Source organism: Pseudochaenichthys georgianus, chromosome 10 (genome assembly GCF_902827115.2).
Source record: "Pseudochaenichthys georgianus chromosome 10, fPseGeo1.2, whole genome shotgun sequence".
NCBI classification, from domain to species: Eukaryota; Metazoa; Chordata; class Actinopteri; order Perciformes; family Channichthyidae; genus Pseudochaenichthys; species Pseudochaenichthys georgianus.
Genome location: NC_047512.1, coordinates 1,851,446 through 1,876,982, shown reverse-complemented (window position 1 = coordinate 1,876,982; position 25,537 = coordinate 1,851,446). Strand labels below are relative to the sequence as shown.

Here is a 25,537-nt window from a genome sequence, read left to right as displayed (position 1 = left end):
AGATTTCCACTATAATACAGTCTCATCAGGAGATTGCACCTCCCTATATACCACACCATCTTTGAGAAATGACTGCAGGATCTCAGGTATGCAAAGTGGACAGGTAGGCGAGAAAGGCTTTTTTGAGTCTCAGAGACCAAGGTCCTGAACACTTTGCATACATTTACTGCACGACTTCAGGTCTGGGATGTGGACAGTACACCTCAAATACATCACTACACAACCTGTGGTATTTGAAAATAAGGGAATGACATGTTTAAAATATGCTGCAAAACACAACAGATATGCAGGATTGCGAGTCTGTTTCTAAGGCCATTTTATTTTTGGTAGTCTGATTATTTTAACAAGAGAATAGGATCAAACTGAAAACATCGTAAATGTGTTCTAGATACATGAATCATTGGTTCTTTTAGACCAGAACAGACTGCTAACTCAACAGGAACTATCAAAAACATCCCAATCAAAGTTTAAAGTCACAACATTTTATTAAACAAACAGATTATTGGAGAAACTACTCGGCAGATTAATGAACAGTGAAACTCGCTCATGGACTTTAAGGTGAATACGAAAAAGTGTTCCAACACTCTTAACACCACTATGGTTTTAAGAGTGTGTGAACACGAAGATGTGATTTGAGAGCATCTGATCTATTGAACGTTTTCCCACACTCTTCACACCAGTACGGTTTTTCTCCGGTGTGAATACGGTGATGTGTTTTGAGATGATTTGATTTAGTGAAAGTTGTCCCACACTCTTCACACCAGTACGGTTTCTCTCCAGTATGAATACGTTGATGTGATTTGAGAGCACCTGATGTAGTGAAAGTTGTCCCACACTCTTCACACCTGTAAGGTTTTTCTCCAGTATGAATACGTTGATGTGATTTGAGATTACCTGATGTAGTGAAAGTTGTCCCACACTCTTCACACCAGTAAGGTTTTTCTCCAGTGTGAATACGGTGATGTGTTTTGAGAGCACTTGATGTAGTGAACATTTTCCCACACTCTTCACACCTGTACGGTTTTTCTCCAGTATGAATACGTTGATGTGATTTGAGATTACCTGATATAGTGAAAGTTTTCCCACACTCTTCACACCAGTAAGGTTTTTCTCCAGTGTGAATAAGGTGATGTGATTTGAGATTACCTGATGTAGTGAACATTTTCCCACACTCTTCACACCTGTATGGTTTTTCTCCAGTATGAATACGTTGATGTTTTTTGAGAGCACCTGATGTAGTGAAAGTTGTCCCACACGCTTCACACCTGTAAGGTTTTTCTCCAGTATGAATACGTTGATGTGATTTGAGGGCACCTGATCTAGTGAAAGTTGTCCCACACTCTTCACAGCTGTAAGGTTTTTCTCCAGTATGAATAAGGTGATGTGATTTGAGAGCACCTGATTGAGTGAAAGTTGTCCCACACTCTTCACAGCTATACGGTTTTTCTCCAGTGTGAATAAGCAGGTGGGTCTTTAAATTTCCAGATGTTGTAAAGGATTTGTCACATTGCTGACAGCTGTGACGTCTCTCTCTTCCTTTTGGTTTCTAGAACGGAAGACAGAGAAAGAGAGAAAGTCAATCTAAAAAGCATAAATACACAAGTTAACACAATAAAACTCACTTAATATAAACCTTGAGTTAACAAAATACTACTTATCAACTGTTTGTGTTTATTATATTTGTATTATATTTTATACAGTAATATTCTAACCAAAGTATATACCAGAGGTGGGGGACTCGAGACACATGACTTGACTCGCATATTTTATGACTTGAGACTTGCTTGACTAACATTGATAAAAGACTCGACTTGACTTCGTATTCATGACTTGAGACAGATGATTCGAAAGGACTTTACTTTTTAAAATAAAATATTTGCATTGTACGAAGCCCCTAGAGGGCAATGAAAGAAAAAAACAGAGAGAAAATATCTTGTTCGCAGGAGAAAGTAGGAAGTGGAGCGCACAGGAGACAGCCGTTTCATTGCAGACTGTGATGTTTATGTGGGGAAATACATACATTATTTGAGATACATTTCAAACTCGGACTTCATTTTAGGGACATTTCAGCCAGGGGTGTAGAGTTATTTGTTCAAGCACCGGATCGGCAAAACAGGAGAGTCTGTGAACCAGTCTGCCTTGACCTATGTATTCATGTCTGTGACTCTCAGTATCTGCTGCCCACAGCTGTTTTATAGAAGGAACACCTCCTTCACTTCATGAAATCTCTGCAGCACCAGGAGGCAGTAACGTGTAGCCCCACTCTCCATTGTTGTTAATGTTGAAAATAAAACCCTAGTGTTGTGTTGCGTGCTGCAGCAGCAGTCTGCTCTGCACGCAGGCTTCCTCCAAGTTTACAGTAAAACAAACTGGTGGTGTGACCAATAGCCAATTATTAATACTATTACTATTATTAGCATATATATATTTATATATATTTTGGTTGAAACTAAGCCATAAAAAAAAAATACATAAATAATAATAAAAAAATATATAAATAAAATCGATTTTTAAAAATAATATTCGATTACGGAGACTGCAACGAATATTCGAATAATCGCTGGCATCCCTAATACATACATACATACACTTTGATTCATTCACAGTGCGGTATAATGAGACAATAACAGGCTACAGATGCGGACACACACACATATTTATATAAATATATACAATTTCAGAATCAAACAAGTATGAGAGCACTCTCATAATAATGTAACACAATCAGAGACTGGATATATCCCTCCCTCTCTCTGGTCGCTGAAATGGGGAATTGAAATTACGGGCCAAAAGTTGTATTTACAAGTAAGCTATTAAAAGAGGACACCAAACCAAATGAGACCCGTCTGTCCGCCGTACGCACTGTACAACACACACACACACACACACTGTACCACACACACCTACTACAGCTCGTAAAGCATAATCAGGCTACAGCCGTTGTGTATTCTATTATGTGAAGCACTAAATGGTCTTAGAGAAATATCGACTAAAGCAAATAAAGAGAGTAGGCCTGTTATACTAAGTGATATATATTATACACGAGCCGTGTAACGGTATACAATGGGGCAAAAAAGTATTTAGTCAGCCACCAATTGTGCAAGTTCTCCCACTTAAAAAGATGAGAGGCCTGTCATTTTCATCCTAGGTATACCTCAACTATGAGAGACAAAATGATAAAAATCACATTGTCTGATTTTTAAAGAATGTATTTGCAAATGATGGTGGAAAATAAGTATTTGATCAATAACAAAAGTTCATCTCAATACTTTGTTATATACCCTTTGTTGGCAATGACAGAGGTCAAACGTTTTCTGTAAGTCTTCACAAGGTTTTCACACACTGTTGCTGGTATTTTGGCCCATTCCTCCATGCAGATCTCCTCTAGAGCAGTGATGTTTTGGGGCTGTCGCTGGGCAACACAGACTTTCAACTCCCTCCAAAAGATTTTCTATGGGGTTGAGATCTGGAGACTGGCTAGGCCACTCCAGGACCTTGAAATGCTTCTTATGAAGCCACTCCTTCATTGCCCGGGCGGTAGGGCTGAATGATATACCGTGTCATGGCGATAACCGCGATATTCACACCGCAGGGACGTGCGGTTTTATTCATTTTTTTTTTTTAAATGCTAACGCACTTTAGCACAGAATTCTAAATAAAGATACCTATCGAAACTGCACATACAATATATCCGATTAAAGCTGAGACTCCACAGATTATTTAAAGGGGACCTATCATGCAAAATGCACCTTTGTACGTCTTTTATACATGAATATGTGTCCCCGGTGTTCCAGGGAACTCACCAAGTGTCAGAAAACACAACCCTCTCTATTTTCCTCCTTCGCCAAATCTCTAAAAAAGGGGCTGCAACAGATCTGAAAAAAACGGATCCAGATTTCAACACTTTTCTACGTCACAGAGAAGTCCTCGGCTTATTGGTCAACTCTCCACGGCTGAGCCACGGCCACGTGCATTACCAAACCTCTCATTCGCATATAGGCTATCGGCAGGCTAAATCAACCCACATCTGTGTTTTTGCCTGCTCTTGCCAGGATGTCTAAGATAGTTAAACGTTGTGCTGTTGTTGGCTGCAAGACTCAGGACAGGGGACTGCATGCAATGCCAGATTTCTGTTTGTGTGTTCCAAACATTTTACGACGGACATGTTTATGAACTTGTCTCAAGTCCAACACCTCCAAAGTAATGCTAAACCCGGGATCAATACCAACCATCCGGGACCAGGCCAGTGAGGACACATCCAATTTTGAAGCTTTAAGTTTTTATTTAGCGGTGTTTTTCCTGATAAAGCTATCTCTAGCTTGTAGCATGTATCTTCGCCGTATCAATGTCGCCTCAAACCCAAATAGTAATCGGTTAGGTGTTTATATATTTTTGTAGCATTTTATTTTGTACGCTCCGCAGTCTTTGCTTTGTCTTTTATTTGAATTATCAGGCATTTGCTAACATGTTCAGACATACTGCCGTAATGGCGATCTGTGTGAAGGCTGTAAAGCCACGCCCTAGGCGATAACACAAGTATTTATTCTCCTATTTATTAGTATTTTGTATCCTCTAAAATCATATTGAGTAAGTTATAATAACAAACGTAATCTTCTGTAGGCAAGTGCCGTTTTTTCCAGCGTTATATGTAAAAGCTTTTGTGATTGTAGTCTGTAAGAACGATCAGATATCATCGATCTGTAAGCTAAGCTACGCTACGCTAATGAGACATGCCGTTTTTTCCAGCGTTATATTTAAAAGCTTTTGTGATTGTAGTCTGTAAGAACGATCTGTAAGATAAGCTACGCTAATGAGACATGCCGTTTTTTCCAGCGTTATATGTAAAAGCTTTTGTGATTGTAGTCTGTAAGAACGATCAGATATCATCGATCTGTAAGCTAAGCTACGCTAATGAGACATGCCATTTTTTGCAGCGTTATATGTAAAAGCTTTTGTGTGTTTACTTGTTTGTGCACATGAATATAAATGGGGGTGTGTTAGGATACAACACTGTGTATGTATGCGAGGGGGGAGACACACCACGAGTAAAACTGAGCTAAAGCCCCGTTGGTCTGTTGTTGTTGACAAGGCCTTACCTCTAGCAACAGGCTAATTAGTGGCTAGCACTCATTACAGTCAGTCTACTGAGCTCAGCCCCTCTCCAACACATCATCTGTATTGAGTCAGAAACACAGCATGCACGTTACGGTTAAAAACTAACTCAGATTGGAAAAGGCTAAGCAAAGAGCTTTGCTAAATAGAGAGTTTTAGCCCCATCTTTTGGGATTGCAGACTATATTCATCCAAATAGTATTTTCTCATCCTGAATACTAAGTTGAGATGATTTTGTTCTAACTATGTGTTCTTCTTTACAGGCCAGCACTTCACATACTTACTAATTAGTGACAATTTGTACATCCTTTGCTATTATTTACATTTTGTTTTATCATGGCGGAAATGAAAGACTGTACCTGGCAGCCCTGCACTACAATGAAAACGCTGAGCGTGCACAAGCCACTACATCCACTGGAAACCCTCTGTATAAACTGCAGTTCCCAAAGGCCAGGAAGGGAGAATGCAGAGCAAAACCAGTAAAGACTGACCCCACATTCCGTAAGTGTTTAAAATATTTATTATACAACTATTTACAAATATAAAATAAAAAAATTAGAAAGAAGTTTCAGTTTTTTACATGCATATACTAATCTAAACCACATTTTTTACCATTGCACAGCCCTACGTGGCCAACTTGATGGACCTCATCTTCGACCAAGTCTTTGTGGACCCTGCACCATTATGAGCGACCTGACAGGGAGGAGGTCATCGCCGGGTATGCTACACGGTTCAATTTGGCTGCTGTCTGAACCAACATCGACATTTCACGGATCAGGAAACTCCCTGCGTATCCTGAGGACAACGCAGGCCGGAATCACCACTCTGATCCTGCGTCCAAGGAAGCCCCAGCACCAGCTCACAAAGCTTCTGTAAAAATATTTAGTGTCATTTATACAAAATACAAGTAGGCTACATTTAGTTTTTTTTTTATGGGTTTTTTTAACCGTTGATTTTGACAATAAAGTTCCGAGTTGATATCAAAATGTGTCGTGATTATTCATGTTTGGATGGGTAAAGAATATTCTGATTTCAAAAGCATAAGGTTGTGTGTGTGGACCTTTTTGTCGTACACATGGGTGTGTTATGCCATTGCTGTGTAGTATATAATATAATAGTACATGTACAATGACAGAATGAAAGATTGCATAAAGCCATATACACCAGTATTTATTTCCATGAACAATATTAGAATTCGTTTTACAATTTCAGTCAAAACAAACAAACCACTCACTGCTCTATTTGCCTCAACTGTAGTCCACCATGTTCAGCTCTGTAAATATTCAACGCATTCTGCAGGGAGAACACATTTAGGCACACAGGCTCCAATCCAGGATGGTCCACCATACAGGTTACAGAGTCCTCAAGTTACTGCATCCGTCTTGACACATTGTGATAAACATATATTGAATGACATGTGAAAAATGTATTTAAACAGACAACTTAGTAAAGCTGTCAAAAATGTTACCTGTGGTATCTCCATGCAGCACACATTCTCCGTTCAGAAGGCTGAGCTTTTTAAAACACATGAAACTACACACATTGCCGACAAGGTGTTGTTGGAGTTATACTTTTTATCATCCTAAGTTATTCAACTTTCCAACGGTTGTTGCACGATGTTGGAAGAAAAGGACTGTAAACTATTAATAAACGCAATGAGGCCATTGTATATATGCTGAAAATATGAATGTCTCCCTTTATAAATATATATATATATCTCGCTGTTTTTGCGTTACAAACTGTACACATTGCATTCTTGCTAATTAGCCAAAATATGCACCTCCACCAAAACCTCCGCTGCTTCAGGGTCAGTTTCTGGATCAAATTGATAATATGCTTGAACACATGCATTGCTCTGAGATGACATGTTTATTCGACACTCGTAATCACAGCAAGCATGGTAACGTGACTCTCGCCGGCTCATGCCTGCTCTTCTGCAGGGGGGCGTGGTCAGCTGCTGCTCAGAATTTTCAAAGAAGGGCTTGGAATAGAGCGAAAATGAGCGAAACGAGGCATGTCTAAAAAATGATCTGTTTGGTATTTTGATAAATATACCTTATATAGGTATGGTCATACACTATATCATTTAAATATAGCATGATAGGTCTCCTTTAAGTATAGTATCTAAGCGATCCGATCTCGCAACAGGGGAAGCAAACAGACATCACAACACGTACCTTTTACGAATTTTTTACCGGAGATTGTCTCCCCATAGCCACCAGAGTGTATGCAGCTTCCGGTTTTGGCTACGCGTCACTCTCGTGCTGGACTGCCGCATAGCCAAGACCGGAAGCTGCATACACTCTGGTAGCTACCATTAGCAGCTAACTTTTGTGCTCCGATTTTTACATAAAAATGGAATTATGGATTATAAACAATTGCTTCAAAGGCACAGATACATTATCAACCTATGGATCAACCGATTCAGCCGCGTTTTTTCTGGTTTTAATGCCATTGAACACGTCTTTTGATCAGATTGACAGCTACGGTGAGACGATCTCCCTCGAAGCTCTATAAAGGTACGTGTGTTGTGATGTCTGTGTTTGCTTCCCCTGTCGTGAGTTCGGATCACTCAGTGATGATACTATATACCTAAATAATCTGTGGAACCTCAGCTTTAATCGGATATCTTGTATGTGCAGCTTCGATAAGTAGTAAGGGTACTTTTATCTTGAGTTCTGTGCCAATGTGAGTTAGCATTTTTCGCTAAGGGGTCATTTAGATGCTTCTTATGAGACTTGTGTTTTGTTTTGGTAAAAACGGTTTGTATCATCAGTTAGCTGAGATTATTTCCGTTAATCTGGTATAACACATTAATAGGTTCTTAAATATTAAGATCCCCTGAGACAGTGTCGTGAAAAAAAAAAAAACAGGGTCCCTGCCGGCAGGTTAAGAAAAGGTTTTCCCACACGTTAAGAGTGTGTGAACACGAAAATGTGATTTGAGATGAGCTGATCTAGTGAACGTTTTCCCACACTCTTCACACGAGTACGGTTTTTCTCCAGTGTGAATAGGGTGATGTGTTTTGAGAGCACCTGATGTAGTGAACGTTTTCCCACACTCTTCACAGCTGTAAGGTTTTTCTCCAGTGTGAATACTTGATGTGTTTTGAGATCACTTGATGTAGTGAACGTTTTCCCACACTATTCACAGCTGTACGGTTTTTCTCCAGTATGAATACGTTGATGTTTTTTGAGATGACCTGATTGAGTGAAAGTTGTCCCACACTCTTCACACCAGTACGGTTTTTCTCCAGTATGAATACGGTGATGTGATGTGAGAGCACCTGATGTAGTGAAAGTTGTCCCACACTCTTCACAGCTGTAAGGTTTTTCTCCTGCATGAATAAGTTGATGTCTTTTGAGATTACTTGATGTAGTGAAAGTTGTCCCACACTCTTCACAGCTGTAAGGTTTTTCTCCAGTATGAATACGGTGATGTGATGTGAGAGCACCTGATGTAGTGAAAGTTGTCCCACACTCTTCACACCAGTACGGTTTTTCTCCAGTATGAATACGGTGATGTGATGTGAGAGCACTTGATGTAGTGAAAGTTGTCCCACACTCTTCACAGCTGTAAGGTTTTTCTCCAGCATGAAGATGTCTTTTGAGACTACCTGATCTAGTGAAAGTTGTCCCACACTCTTCACAGCTGTAAGGTTTTTCTCCAGTATGAATACGGTGATGTGATGTGAGAGCACCTGATGTAGTGAAAGTTGTCCCACACTCTTCACACCAGTACGGTTTTTCTCCAGTATGAATACGGTGATGTGATGTGAGAGCACCTGATGTAGTGAAAGTTGTCCCACACTCTTCACAGCTGTAAGGTTTTTCTCCAGCATGAATACGTTGATGTCTTTTGAGAGCACCTGATGTAGTGAAAGTTGTCCCACACTCTTCACAGCTGTAAGGTTTTTCTCCCGTGTGAATAAATTGATGTGATTTGAGAGCATTTGATCTCGTGAACATTTTTCCACACTCTTCACAGCTATATGGTTTTTCTCCAGTGTGAATAAGCAGGTGGCGCTTTAAATTTCCAGATATTGTAAAGGATTTGTTACATTGCTGACAGCTGTGACGTCTCTCTCTTTCTTTCGGTTTCTAGAACAGACGGACAGAGAAAGAGAGAAAGTCAATCTACAAAGCATAAATACACAAGTTAACACAATAAAAACTCACTTAATATAAACCTTGAGTTAACAAAATACTACCTATCAACTGTTTGTGTTTATTATATTTGTATTATATTTGATACAGTAATACAGCAATATTCTAACCAAAGTATATACCGGAGGTGGGGGACACGAGTCACATGACTTGACTCGCATATTTTTTGACTTGAGACTTGCTTGACTAACATCGATAAAAGACTCGACTTGATTTTGAATTTATGACTTGAGTCTTGACTTAGGCTTTAGACAGATGACTAGAAAGGACTTTACTTTTTAAAATAAAATATTTGCATTGTACTAAGCCCCTAGAGGGCAATGAAAAAAAAAAGAGAAAGTATCTCGTTCGCAGGAGAAAGTAGGAAGTGGAGCGCACAGTAGGGATGCCAGCGATTATTCGATTATTCGAATATTCGCTACAGTCTCCATAATCGAATATTATTTTTAAAAATCGATTTTATTTATATATTTTTTTTTTTTTTTTTCTGGCTTAGTTTCAACCAAAATATATATAAATATACATATGCTAATAATAGTAATAGTATTAATAATTGTAAATGGTCATTGGTCACACCACCAGTTTGTTTTACTGTAAATTTGGAGGAAGCCTGTGTGCAGAGCAGACTGCTGCTGCAGCACTCTACACACCGACCCCGACCCCACCCCCACCTCCCTCACACGTGCGACTAAAGATGAACAAAGCGGCAGGTAAAAAGAGTTCCTCGTGGAACTACTTCGAACTTACAAGTCCAAAGGAAGTTAGATGCAAGCTCTGCGAAAAGACGTTGGTCTGTCACAGCTCAACCTCAACAATGCGTTCGCATTTGAGTGCGAAGCACGCCAAAGAGGTTACAGAGAAAGACGCAGCACAGCCGGCCATTACCAACTTCACTTCAAGGCCACGTCGTTGTGATGACATGCTTGTTTGCTGTTTGTACTGTTAAACATGTTCCAGTAAAGACAACAACGGAATTCCTTTTTCTTTTTTTTCTCCCGCGGGGGGGGGGGGGGTCGGTCGAATAATCGATTATTATTATTCGATTTTGAACATGGTCAGTTTCTGGCAACCCTAGCGCACAGGAGACAGCCGTTTCATTGCAGACTGTTATGTTTATGTGAGGAAATACATACATTATTTGAGATACATTTCAAACTTGGACTTCATTTTAGGGACATTTCGACCAGGGGTGTAGAGTTATTTGTTCAAGCACCGGATCGGCAAAACAGGAGAGTCTGTGAACCAGTCTGCCTTGACCTATGTATTCATGTCTGTGACTCACAGTATCTGCTGCCCACAGCTGTTTTATAGAAGGAACACCTCCTTCACTTCATGAAATCTCTGCAGCACCAGGAGGCAGTAACGTGTAACTCAGCAGAATCTCAGAAGAGCAGCACCAGCTGCAAAGAGCTGTGCTTTCACTGTGTTTACCTTCATTAGAACAGCTAACGAGCGACCGCAGGCTGCTACGTTTTAACCACACGCAACTATATATATATATATATATATATATACACACACACACACAGAGAACTGCCCAATTATTCCCCGTTTTATGATTTCAGAGCCCTACTCTCCATTGTTGTTAATGTTGAAAATAAAACCCTAGTTTTCATAACCACTGTCTTTTAACTGATTTAAATGCGGAAACTGGGGTTATTCATCAGGATTTCGTAGGACTTGACTTGCTTGACTCTCACCCCAGTAACTTGTGACTTGCACATGTATGACTTACTCCCACCCCTGGTATACAGGAGACAGAGGGAGACGGCATCCTGTCACTGCGAGTTTCAGTATGCTCCGTACGTTCCCTACTGGACTAGGGGAACCAAAGGGAAGCAACACAAACCAGAGAGGAATTGGTAAAAGTTATAAGTGGTTTTATTATAACTATTAGTCGTGAAACAAAATAATAAGGCAAGCTTGGCACAAACTAAGGGCCAAATGCTGGTTGACAACAACCAAAATAAAGAGACTCCAAAAGAGAGTTTAACAGATTATACACAGTAATAATCAGAACAAAAGGGAAATAAAAACCTCACTATAACGTGGTACATGAACTGAAAAAGGCTGTAACAAAACAAAGCTGATGCTAATCCACAGGCGCTAGCCACTAAGCTAACCTGGATACTACCAACACAACACTGAACACAGAACACTGCTTTAACACGCAGTACAACAAAACACGGAACATTCAATGGATTAACGAACATAAGCACAACAGGAGGCTAGAGGCGTCTGTCTCACAACACAGAGTGTTGCGCTGGGCTTGCACAGGGATTGGAGAACATCGGGCCTGGCGTGCTCCAATCAGTGTCTTCGGAAGTGGACCAGGAGATGACAGCCAATGACGTTGGGGCAACCACACAGCTCATTTACATAATCACACACAGCTGCAGACAATCCCACAGGTTACCGAGCAGGCAGAAACAGCAGCCGTAACACACACTGAACTGCCCTATTATTCCTCCTATTATGATTTCAGAGCCCCACTCTCCATTGTTGTTAATGTTGAAAATAAAACCCTAGTTTTCATAACCACTGTCTTTTAACTGATTTAAATGCGGAAACTGGGGTTATTCATCAGGATTTCGTAGGACTTGCCTTGCTTGACTCTCACCCCAGTAACTTGAGACTTGCACATGTATGACTTACTCCCACCTCTGGTATACAGGAGACAGAGGGAGACGGCATCCTGTCACTGCGAGTCTCAGTATGCTCCGTTCGTCTTGTATTTGTGGTCTAATTATTGTCTAAACGTTGTCGTGTCTGTATGAAACGTCATTTTGAGAGACCATGCTATGGATCCTGTGGATTACATTTGCCTTCTGCAGACCATGTCTGGCCATTCAACTTTCCAAGACACACCTGAGTGACAGCACGAACAGGTATGGCGGGGAGCCCCGGCCTCTACGCTGCTACAGCCGCGAGGCTATGCTAGAGCTACAATGCGACCGGCTTCCTACGAATACACCAAGCCACCTGTGCTCTTCAATATTGGATGAAATCCCTCGGGAGCCGCTTAGAAACACCAGGAAAAAGAGATGAGGAAGGAGGGGAGGCGTTCAGAATCGCCTACGGCGGAGATTCAGCCGGCCACCACTTCCATCATTCTCACAAACCTGCGCTCATTGAGCAACAACGTGGACACACTAAGGACATACACAAGGTACTGTCATGAATTTCTTGAGGCCTCTTTATTATGTTTCACGGAAAGTTGAGTATCGAGTTGAGCATCGAGTTTAAAGTACCATCTACAAGCTGATGCTGACAGCCCCACTCCTGCCGCCCGCTTGCTGCAGACCATACTTCAACGCTCACCGGCAGGCACCGACTGGCCATCGGGAGGACCGGGAGAGACCTTACGTGTATTGTTGATGTTAGCATCTGGTGCTAGTTAGCTGCGCTAACGGATATAAGGAGCTGTTTCAATGAAAACAGAGGAGCGAGATTTCGCCGACAACTGCGCCGAGCACTTGACTTTATGCAGGAAGCCAGACAGTGGGACATTGTACGAAAAGTCAGCACACTCAGCAGCATAATATAATATTTAGGGCTGTCAAGTTAACGCGTTAACCCAAAAAAAAAAATGTACGCCACTAATTATTTTAACGCATGTGTATTTTTTTTCCTCGGCCGCCCCGTAGTTTCAGAGCGCATCGAGTTTAAAATACCATCTACAAGCTGATGCTGCTGACAGCCCCGCTCCTGCCGCCTGCTTGTGGCAGACCACACTTCCACGCTAACCGGCAGACACCGACTGGCCATCGGGAGGACCGGGAGAGTGTGTGTGTGTGTGTGTGTGTGTGTGTGTGTGTGTGTGTGTGTGTGTGTGTGTGTGTGTGTGTGTGTGTGTGTGTGGCCCGAGCGAGCGAGAGAGAGACCTTACGTGCATTACCGTACCGGAGTGTGAACGCGGCTATTGTTGTTGTTAGCATCTGGTGCTAGCTAGCTGCGCTAACGGATATAAGGAGCTGTTTAAATGAAAACAGAGGAGCGCCCTATCCACACAACTGCGCCGAGCTCTTGACTTTATGCAGGAAGCAGACAGCGGGACATTGTACGAGAAGTCAGCACACTCATGATTGCAGCAACATGATTGCAGCGTCCAGGCAGCTCCCGTTCGAGCATATGCCTTGAGTTGCACATAGCTCCAACGATCACACACACGCTCCAACGATCACACACACACACACACACACACACACACACACACACACACACACACACACACACACACACACACACACACACACACACACACACACACACACACACCACACACACACACACACACACCCACACACACACACACACACACACACACACACACACACACACACACACACACACACACACACACACACACACACACACACACACACACACACACACACACACACACACACACACACACACACACACACACACACACACACAATTTGTATTGTATGAGAGAGGTTCCAGGTTGAATTGAGGCGAATATTTGTAATGTTCAGAGGTTGTTGTGTTTAATATTCATGAGAATATTTGTCATTGTTCAAATGATAATAAACATTAGCATAAAGCATATTTGTCCACTCATATGTTGATAAGAGTATTACAAACTTGAAAAATATTCCTCTAAGGTACATTTAGAACAGATAAAAAATGTGCGATTAATTTGCGATTAACTATGGACAATCATGCGATTAATCGCGATTAAATATTTTAATCGACTGACAGCCCTAATAATATTATATATTAATATTTGTAATGTTCAGAGGTTGTTGTGTTTAATATTCATCAGAATATTTGTCATTGTTCAAATGATAATAAAGATTTGCATAAAGCATATTTGTCCACTCATATGTTGATAAGAGTATTAAAAACTTGAAAAATATTCCTCTAAGGTACATTTAGAACAGATAAAATTAAATATGTGCGATTAAATTTGCGATTAACTATTTTAATCGACTGACAGCCCTAATATTTATATATATTTACTTTGATTCATTCACAGTGCGGTATAATGAGACAATAACAGGCTACAGATGCGGGGACACGCACACATTTATATACAATTTCAGAATCAAACAAGTATGAGAGCTCTCATAATAACGTAACACAATCACTGGATATATCCCCCCCCCTCTCTCTGGTCGCTGAAATGGGGAATTGAAATTACGGGCCAAAAGTTGTATTTACAAGTAGGCTATTAAAAGAGGACACCAAACCAACTGAGACCCGTCTGTCCGCCGTACGCACTGTACAACACACACACACACACACACACACACACACACACACACACACACACACACACACACACACACACACACACACACACACACACACACACACACACACACACACACACACCACACACACACACACACACACACACACACACACACACACACACACACACGATTCGATTACGATTATCCTGTCAACGATTCGATTCGGTTCGATATCACGGTGCATCACGATTCATACCAATGCGTTGCATCCTCAATTTTCTATATTACTGCACATGGCTTATTTTTCATCAATGCATACATGCAGTAAATATGAACTCTCTTTTTATTATTTAGAAAGTGCTTCAGAAATCAATAACATAAATGTCTTGACATTAATTTATAAACCAAAATAAATGAATTGTATAGGTCTAGCCTCCGTGTGTGAAGTTGTTCCATCCTCAAAAACAAAAACTAATGCTTCTGCAGTCTAGCTGCAGCTTCTAGCCACGGTCTTCTGTTAAGAAAGGACACTGAATGTCCTGAATGTGGCATCACACACAGGACTTGAGTCTGAACACAGCAGACAACAGGAGTATTTACAACAGCATATACAAACAAAAATACTGCATGTGGGTGCACACTCACATTCTCTGTCTTACTGTTACATAAATCCCATGAATGTATGAGATTAAATTAGCTTCATTATATCTCAGTGATTAAGTGAATAATAAAGTTTCTATCGGGTCACTATCAGCCTGTCACTCATTATTTTCAGGGAGGGGGCGGGGCTTGGAGGAACGGAGAGGAGACGTGATCGCGGAAGCTTTTTTCCTCCTGCCTTCACAAACTTTACACACGTATATATCGTCTGAAAATTGCTAGAGGACATTCATACTTTGCAATCCAAGACTTAATTAAAACCACCAAAACCCTGACATGATTGTAACGCGATTATTTTTGAAAAACATAAATCCCTGTCTGTGTCCCTGAGCCGCAGCGACACGGAGTGATTCGGAGGATGTGTTGGTGGATAAAGCAGACTGCTCGGTGTTCGGTGTTGCTGTGCCGCTGTCACGTCTGTTCCCTGATCTCTGCGTCACCGACCGATTTGATATTAAAGTGACAGAAAAAACGTTATAGTAAAGCCGCGGCCGGAAAATCAGGAAGCAACGTTTCTACTCTATAACCGATTATCTTCCTTCACTGCATCGAGACCGAATCGTCCACGTCCGCATCGCAGAAACGATTATTTTCAACACTCCTCGCGCGCGCGCACACACACACACACACTGTACTAGTGTTAATTTCGTCAGCTATTTTTTTATTTAGTCTTAGTCCTTTGTTAAATTTCCTTTTTAGTTTTAGTCATATTTAGTCACCTTCATCCTGTTTTTATTTAGTCAAGTTTTAGTCGACTAAAAGTCTGAGCATTTTAGTCTTATTTTAGTCAAAGAAAACTAATTATTTTAGTCTACTTTTTGTCAATGAAAACTGTCTTTTTTAGTCATCAGATTATATAGAACATTTCAGTCAAACTAGTCTAACCAAAACCAATAATTTGTCATTTTAGCATATATAAATAAATAAGATTATATCTTGTCCTTATCCGATGAAAAACACAGGTTGAATGATTAAGAATACAGCTTTGCAAAGTATCTGGTTTGTGGTGGTTGTACCAGCTGTGTTATGGCCACATTGCTTCCCTTCTGATGAAACAATGCATTCTCTTTTTTTCTCCGCCTCATTGTAGCGAAAATGGGCCTAAATATCACGTTGTTTCTTTCTCCGTCACTCACTCGCGCTGACGGGGGTATTTGGTTAACGCGAGTGCGACCACTGCTCCTAAGCCCTGTTGTTGCCATTTTATTTTCGCTTAAATAAGGTTAGTTAGACCATGAGTTAGACCCGAGTCTTCCTGACAGTTCACAGTGTGCCGCTGCCCGGTGTAATTCAAATGTACCGCCACGCGCAGCACAGACACACAGCTGCTGCCCTGCCGCAGCACCGGAAATGGAACTGCTGGGAGAAAAACTGACTGATCAGAAATGTAACGTTATCTTTGATAATATTTCGTCTCGTCACTTTTCGTCAACGATATTGCATGATGATTTCGTTGCAGTTATTGTTTACTGCCGTCGGTGCCGTCTCGTCATAGTCTCGTTTTCGTCATGGAAAAAAAGGTCGTTGACGAACATATTTCGTCATTGTTTTAGTCAACTAAATGAACACTACACTGTACCATACACACACCTACTACAGCTCGTAAAGCATAATCAGGCTACAGCCGTTGTGTATTTTATTATGTGAAGCACTAAATATCGACTAAAGCAAATAGAGAGTAGGCCTGTTATACTGAGTGATATATATTATACACTAGCGGTGTAACGGTATACGTACCCGTACAGTACACGTGTGTACCAAACGAATATAACGTTAAACGTAAAAAAAATTGAGAACGTGAACAACTTCTTGGAAGCAATCTCAGGTGCTGCGTCGCAGCATTCAGAGTAATTTGTTCACATTGGGTTCAACGCGTCAGAGCGAGCAAGTCATTTCATTGGACGAGAGGCATACTATGAGAGCTGGTCAGAGGGATGCGTTCAAATTTAGTCAGTCATTTGAGGAACTAGCGAAATGGCGAATAAAGTTAACGTTGAGCTCGAAAATCCTCCAGCATCATTGAAGTCGTACAAGGATGACGGGCAAAGACAGGTGGACCGAACCAAAGCTGTTTGTCGGCATTATTCAACTAACATTGGTTACGCGGCTGGCAATACATGAAACGTGCACACTCATTTGAAAAGGCATCAACCGAACGTGAATATCACCGGTACCAAAAGAAAAAAGACTGAAGTGCAAACCCAACTCCTGCTAGCATTTAACCTCTTAAGCCCTGAGCCTGTTTTTCAGGTTTCAGGCTCGAAAATGCCACTAACACAACAAAGACTATATCTTCACTTCCAAAAAGGGGTAAATTAATAATCTTTTCTCTCAAAGCAAGGTTACATCTGTGAGTTGGATGTAGAAGTGTCAGAATCAATATAGATGTTTTTATTTTAAAGTAAATTCAGATGGAACGTAGTAAAAACATGTAAATTCTAATGTCCGCCAAAAAAAATAAACATTACTTATAGTGAAAACCACCCTTGAATGATGGGATAGTAGACTAAAAGCTCTATAACATATAATAAGTACCCTGTATCAAGATTGATGCAAAACAAGTAGGGATGCACGATAATTATCGGCCCGATAATTATCGGTCCGATATTAGGAATTATGACGTCATCCCGATAAACCGATAACAGTATTAATAGCCCCGATAATATACAATATATTTTTTGGGTAAAAAAAAAGAAAAAAAATACTGCGGTGTGGGTGGATTGGGATGAGGGGCGCTTGTTTTTCACTCGGCTCCTCCCGTTTTGCCAGTACTGTGGTGTTAGTGGTTTAGGAAGAGGGGAGATCTTCACAAATCCAGCGCTCCCTAATACTTCGAACCTGATCAGTCACCTGAAACATCGCCATCGCTACGATGGTGTGTTAAAAGCGTACGAAGACAATAATACAATACAGTGTGTGTGTGTGTGTGTGTGTGTGTGTGTGTGTGTGTGTGTGTGTCTGCGCGCGCGCGTTGGAGCTATGTGCAACTCAAGGCATATGCTCGAACCGGAGCTGCCTGGACGCTGCAATCATTTTGCTGAGTGTGCTAACTTTTCGTACAATGTCCCACTGTCTGCTTCCTGCATAAAGTCAAGTGCTCGGCGCAGTTGTGTGGATAGAGCGCTCCTCTGTTTTCATTTAAACAGCTCCTTATATCCGTTAGCGCAGCTAGCTAGCACCAGATGCTAACAACAACAATGCACGTAAGGTCTCTCTCTTGCTCGCTCGGACCACACACACACACACCCTCCCGGTCCTCTAGATGGCCAGTCGGTGCCTGCCGGTGAGCGTGGAAGTGTGGTCTGCCACAAGCGGGCGGCAGGAGCGGGGCTGTCAGCATCAGCTTGTAGATGGTATTTTAAACTCGATGCGCTCTGAAGCTACGGGGCGGCCGAGGAAAAAAAATACACATGCGTTAATCGCGTTAAAATAATTAGTGGCGTAATTTTTATTTGTATTATCGGTTATCGGTATCGGTCTTGAGAAGCAGGAAGTTATTGGTATCGGTTTCAAAAAACCAATATCGTGCATCCCTGAAAACAAGTGAAATTTGATCTTTTTAGAGTGATTTAGAAAAATAAAGTCCAGGCGGACTCACCTCTGGGTAACTTGGGAACCATCAGATCCATTTGACCTTTTTCACTGTAAAAATCATTTTATTACTTAGAATTATCACTATAGGTATTCATTCCATCCAAATACAACTGTTGTGAAAAAAAAACATACTCTGTTATCCTCTTAGGCCCCACGCACCCGGTTCCGGGGCCGGAATCGCGTCATTTGCAGGAAACAACGTCTAAGGAACCTTAATATTTTATAAACTATGAATATTTTATATCCATACAATGGGAAAAAACTCAACTGATCTTTTTAAAACACACAATGCTAACAGTGAGCCTCTGAATTAGCCCCGAGCGAAAAATGCTAACCTATTACTGCACTGAAAATCACTCCTAGCTCCCTTATTACTTATCCTAGCTACACATCCAACACATCGTTTATGATCGTAAAGACACAGAATATAACGGTAACCACCTCAACACTGAAAGATACAAACTCGTGACGTTATCAACAAAAACGTACATCAAAACATGTGGCGCTAGGTACTAACATGCGCTAGGCTAACATGGCTTACCTTGGTCTTTGGTCTTCAATGGCATTAAAACGATCAAAACGATGCTGTAAATAATCCATAGGTTAATATCCAATGTGGCTGTGTCCCCTTTGAAATGTTCTGATAATCTATAAGCAATAAATCTGCAATTCCGTTATCTGCTGTCCGCTCTGTGCGCTCTGGGTCCTGCAATTCCTGCTTTCTTACGTACTAAAAAATAAGTAAAGTCTGCTGCGTAATGTGCTTACGCTGGCTGGCATTCTTTATACTTTACGCAGGACCATATCTCTGGAAATCATTGGTCGATTTGGGTGATTTACACCTTTTTTCTTTACCATTACATCCAGTAGAATCGATGGGCAGTTCCCAAATCCACGTAAACATTACCATTGTGGACGTAATAGAGAAGCAAGCGAAGCATATCTGAAAGTACAAGGCTGGACGGTAAAACTTTATACCCAGTATATTGCCATAAATATGATGATGGATTATCAGTAAAAATGTCTATGTGACACAAAAACATTGGATTAACCTTGAGCGGCGTTTTTATTCCGGTGAACACAACTTTTGATCACAAATCAAAAAAGGTAAGACGTAATTATTGTAATATTTTTGAAACCGGATGTTGTTTACTTTCTATTTTCCGGCTGAGAGCTCCAGGAATTCGGGGTCGTACAGTGATGACATTACATGTGTGGAATTTGGAGTCTCAGCTTTAATCGGATATCTTGTTTGTGCAGTTACGATAAGTAATAAGGGCATTTCTACCGTGAGTGCTGTGCAAAAGTCCGTTAGCATTAGCATCAGCATGTTGTTACTTCAGCAAAACTGCTCCACCTGTTAGAAATCTGCTCAAAGATTGTTGGTCACCCTGTCAGAGACTTTCTGACTCACAGACCATAATAACCTGAGAGGCTGTCCAACAGCATCATCTGGGAACCAAAGCATGCTCCAACAGAGAATCTGAACTGCTACCATCTGATGGAGATTCACTAAAGTCAGCCTGAAGCATCCTTTGTGCTCCAGTCAGTCCTCTCAGGGAACACAGAGCTACAGATCAGATGCACGCTGAAGGCTCTTTGAGCAGCTCTCACTGATCCTGCTGTTATGTTACATGTTAGTTGTTTGTTTCTCATGTATTGTGTTTGTCTTATGTGTCTATGTTGACGTTACACATGGAGCTGCTGTGATGCAAGTCACATTTCAGACTTGATCTGACAACTAAAGAATCGTAGACAACAACGTTCTAACCTCCATCTAACCATATTGTGCATTCATATTGTATATTTCAAACGGGTTGTGATCTTTCATTTGGGGATAACAGTGTTAGGCATTCGTGAGGTGCAACAACGTGAACGTGAACCTTTCTGTTGGCTGCTTGTTAGCAGACCCTCCACGCGATAGCAGCGCGAACAGGTACAGCCAGCGAGGGATCATTGTCCACTAGTAAATCGATTGCAGATGGCGTCGTGCTCGCGGACGGATACAAAAATAATAATGAATGGGTCGGGAAATATACTTTGGTGGCCGTTAAACCTGGGCGGCCCAAGTGAAGGCTCTGTGAGGGAAACCCTGGACGTGAATGTTGAATTGAGCCGTCCCTTACAGATACCATCTCTTCACGTATTAGTGATGGGAATCCCGGCTCTTTTTAGTGAGTCGGATCATTTGGCTCGGCTCACTAAGAAGAGCCGGCTCTTTCGGCTCCAAGCGGCTCTTCGTGTTACCACAGTTTACCAGAGCCTCAGTTTCGCCGCTGCGAGGCTCCGGCGCTCGCAGTTCACGCGCGTGCTCCACTAGCACAGGAACACGCTTTGCTGGCGGTGAAAAGAATCCCACCAGACTCCTTTGCCCCTCCAGCAGAGGGATGTCCTTCTCCTGTTTCCTCATTTCAAGCGATAAAAACTCTTCTGGACGCCCTCGGCTCGAGTCCAGAGCGTTCCGAGCTGAATAAGGGCGTCAAATGACGGCAAGACGCCCGCCTGGCGGAAACGCTGGAATTAGGAATATATTGTGATGAAGTGCACACTGACCTGAGCTCCAGGGGTCTCCTTGTTCTCCTCCATGCTGCTCTCAGTTCTCCTTCTCCGGCTGGGGCTCTGAAATAATCAACACAACTACAGCTGACGCAAAACAAGACAACTCAATACAACCGACAGACACAACCAAACTAATCCACAGCTACTTCGTAGGTTCATAGCAGAGGTGAGAAGTAACCAAGTACATGTACTCAAGTACTGTACTTAAGTACTATTTAGAGGTACTTTTACTTTACTTGAATATTTCCATGTAATGCTACTTTGTCTGCAACAATAGGAGACAGTAATAAAGCTGCTTCACTGAAGAGGAGAAACTCACAGCTCCAGGACTCTGTAAGTCAGGAGGAGACTAGAAACAACAAGTCAATAAACTGAGGCTTCATCCTGTAACATAAAGGAGTTACCTCACAGAAACCAGTATGCTAACGGCAATAAAGAAGAGTTACCGTGCCTAACACAATATGCTGAAGGCACAAGGGGAGCGTTTACTCAAACTAAACGGTATGCATATAACTTATGAATATACTGTGGGATAAATAATGTTAGAGAAAGTCATTATTACGGACACACACACACACACACACACACACACACACACACACACACACACACCACACACACACACACACACACACACACACACACACACACACACACACACACACACACACACACACACACACACACACACACACACACACACACACACACACACACACACACACACACACACACACACACACACACACACACACACACACACACACACACACCTGCTTTTAAGCTGGAAACACTGAGAAGACCACAGAGCTGCTTCAGGTCCTCTCTGGGAACACTGGGTCCTGATGAAGACCACAGAGCTGCTTCAGGTCCTCTCTGGGAACACTGGGTCCTGATGAAGACCACGGAGCTGCTTCAGGTCCTCTCTGGGAACACTGGGTCCTGATGAAGACCACAGAGCTGCTTCAGGTCCTCTCTGGGAACACTGGGTCCTGATGGAGACCACAGAGCTGCTTCAGGTCCTCTCTGGGAACACTGGGTCCTGATGAAGACCACAGAGCTGCTTCAGGTCCTCTCTGGGAACACTGGGTCCTGATGGAGACCACAGAGCTGCTTCAGGTCCTCTCTGGGGACACTGGGTCCTGATGAAGACCACAGAGCTGCTTCAGGTCCTCTCTGGGGACACTGGGTCCTGATGAAGACCACAGAGCTGCTTCAGGTCCTCTCTGGGAACACTGGGTCCTGATGAAGACCACAGAGCTGCTTCAGGTCCTCTCTGGGAACACTGGGTCCTGATGAAGACCACAGAGCTGCTTCAGGTGGAAAACTGTCAGGAGTGAAGAGGAGGAATTCAAAGAGTTTATTCAATGATATGTTCTATTTCTAGATGCTTCTATGTAGTGTTTTATCACATCATGTGCAGTGCCTTGTCTCATCTGTGCTGCTGTGACGTAAACATGTTCCAAATTGATCCATTTAGTCAATGTGATGTTAAGCAGAGGAGAACATGATAGAAAGGTCAGATAGTTATTAACATTACATGCACATGACTTTAACCATTACGATATCAAGTTGGTTTTCTGTGTAAATTATTATTAATACAATACAAATATTTAGATATAATTCATCATAATCTGTGTAGCAACTCACATTCTAACTTACAGCTCACAGTTTGTTCACTTTTATTTCATTAAAATGACTTTATTCACATAGAAAGTGACATTAACGGTTGTTTGAACCACGGTTATAACGCTATCTGTGTCATTAACTATCACTAAGTTAACACAGAAAGCAAACATTAGCCAGTAAGACTGTTTAATGTACTCCATGTACACAGTATATTCTGTATATTGTGTACTCTTTAGATACTCTAGTGATATGTGTCCCGTGTGTAAACTTGCTGCAAATGCTTCATTGTTATTATATCTTATTGTATCTTTTAAATATGCTGAACTTGTGTAATGCCTGAAAACACTTCTGATGTGACACAATCATTTCTCAGTTTAAGGTAAATAATTATTTAAATAAAGTATATCTATTTATCTAATGAGCTAAACCGTCGCTTAGCTTAGCGCTAGCTGCTAACTGAATCCCATTCATTTCAATGGGAAAATGCTGCGTCACAGAATGGCGATGCTAACAAGCATATATTTAAAACTATATCTATGGTAAAGAGCACCAACACAACAACTCAAACTGTCTTAAAGACAACTGGTGTAATAAATAACTCAAATAAAGTCAGCTTAGCATTACAAATCAACTGTTACTCACCCAGAGCCGAACTGGAATAATAACTTTAGCTGTTAGCCGATAGCTGCTAGACGTTAGATGTTAGACTTTAGCTTTTAAACTGTAGCTGTTTGCCGATGGCTTTTAGACTTTAGCTGTTAGCCGATGGCTTTTACCGCGGTGAATTTAGTTTTAGGTTGGATATTCGACGGATATTCGACGGATATTCGACGGACTCGCCAGCAGCATCAGTTTCCCCTGCTGCTGGATGTATTACTACGGGGAGATCTTCTCCGCGAAACGAGGCTTTCACTTAGGGACCATCAACAAATGACTTTTCAATTACACAAGAACATTTTTCTTTTTAATAAATCTGCAGCTTCCCAATCGAGTGAATGTGAAGCAAATCCACGCTAGAGCATGCATTTGTTGAACAAACCTCTTTTTATTGCATTTTAATACTTTAATACGTTTTATTATTATTTTTGATGGAAACATTTGCTTATTTCTTCAATACCTTCCAGGTCATGTGACCGATTCACTCAAAATAAATGCTGGGTCAAAGAACTACACTGGCTGCATAGGACACACCTCTTTTTATTGCATTTTAATACTTTAAATATTTTTATATTAATAATTTGATGGAAAAATGTGCTTATTTCTTCAATACCTTCCAGGTCATGTGACCTAATCACTCAAAATCAGTGCTGGGTCAAAGAACTACACTGACTGCATAGGACACACCTCCTTTTATTGCATTGTAATACTTTAAATATTTTTATATTAATAATTTGATGGAAAAATGAGCCTATTTCTTCAATACCTTCCAGGTCATGTGACCGATTCGCTCAAAATCAATGTTGGGTTAGGGTTAGGAAAATACACAAGAAGAGGAACCATTTCCAAAGCCTTAACCAGTGGTGTCAGCAATTATTATTACACTATGTTAAGACGGACACCAGTAGAGGAAATAATGGCTGGCAACATAAGCAGAAGCCTCACCAAAGATGTGTTAAAGAAAATATCCTCTGAAGTGAAGAAAAGTGCAAGGCTCCACGATGACATGATGCTTGAACTCATGTTGAATCAAAAAATAATCAAAGAGAGCAGCAGTCATGCATCATCAAAAGGCTATCTTCAGCACCTACAAATTGATCAGTTTGCTGTACATTTATACACAGATGCTGGAATAAAGATATTGACTGAGCACTTGAAAAAGCCAACACCTACGACTCTCTACCTTGATGCCACAGGCAGCGTGATACAGAAAATTCCTGATCAAAATAAGCGGGTCTTGTATTATGCTTTGGTTTTGCCCGGAATGGGTAAGGATAAGCCTCCCTTGCCTGTCACAGAACTGATCACCAACAGCCATCTATTTCCCACTGGCTCATGGAATTTAAAAGAAAGTTGTCTTACATAACAAAAAGAAAGATAGCACAGGTTGAGACAGATTAGAGTTGGGCTCTGATAAACAGTGTGCTTCTGTCTTTTAACAGGGAAAATATGTCAGTGTACCTTGACAGAGCATTTTAGATAGTGTCTGGACAAACTGAACTGATTCCTAACTTCACTGTGCTGCATCTGTGCTCTGCTCATATCATGAAGGCTGTGTCACAAGCATTTGGAAACAGACAGAGGCACACAGGAATATGCAACATTCTGTTTTGCGTACATCCTGAACGGCACAAGTATGCAGGAAGCCCTTGATGTTTTTTATCATATGTGTGTGTTTTTTGATGCAGAGGAGTACACTCATTCAGTGAAACGGAGCTAAATGTACCTCGACGAGTGCATTTTGCAAACTCGGGACTTGAAACTGGAGGAAAGTGGACATGTAATGGGAGAGGAGGAAAGCAAAATGGAAACAAATGCTCATAGCATGATTGGAAAGTCCCCTTTTACACAAGCTTTTCAAGGCAGGCGGGACCAAGCAGAGTGTGACATTCTCTCTGACGATGCTGTTCATGTAAAAAACCACTACCTCTGTCCTGG

At 41.4% G+C, this 25,537-nt stretch overlaps 1 protein-coding gene and 1 pseudogene across 1 annotated transcript in view; both read right to left on the bottom strand.

Annotated features, from left to right (window-relative positions):
- The window catches only part of LOC117453979 (zinc finger protein 726-like), a 154,984-nt gene that overhangs the window by 86,281 nt on the left and 43,166 nt on the right, over positions 1 to 25,537 (bottom strand). The gene's annotated exons all lie outside the window — the stretch shown is intronic.
- LOC139432885 (zinc finger protein 850-like) lies at positions 295 to 23,823 on the bottom strand (annotated as a pseudogene).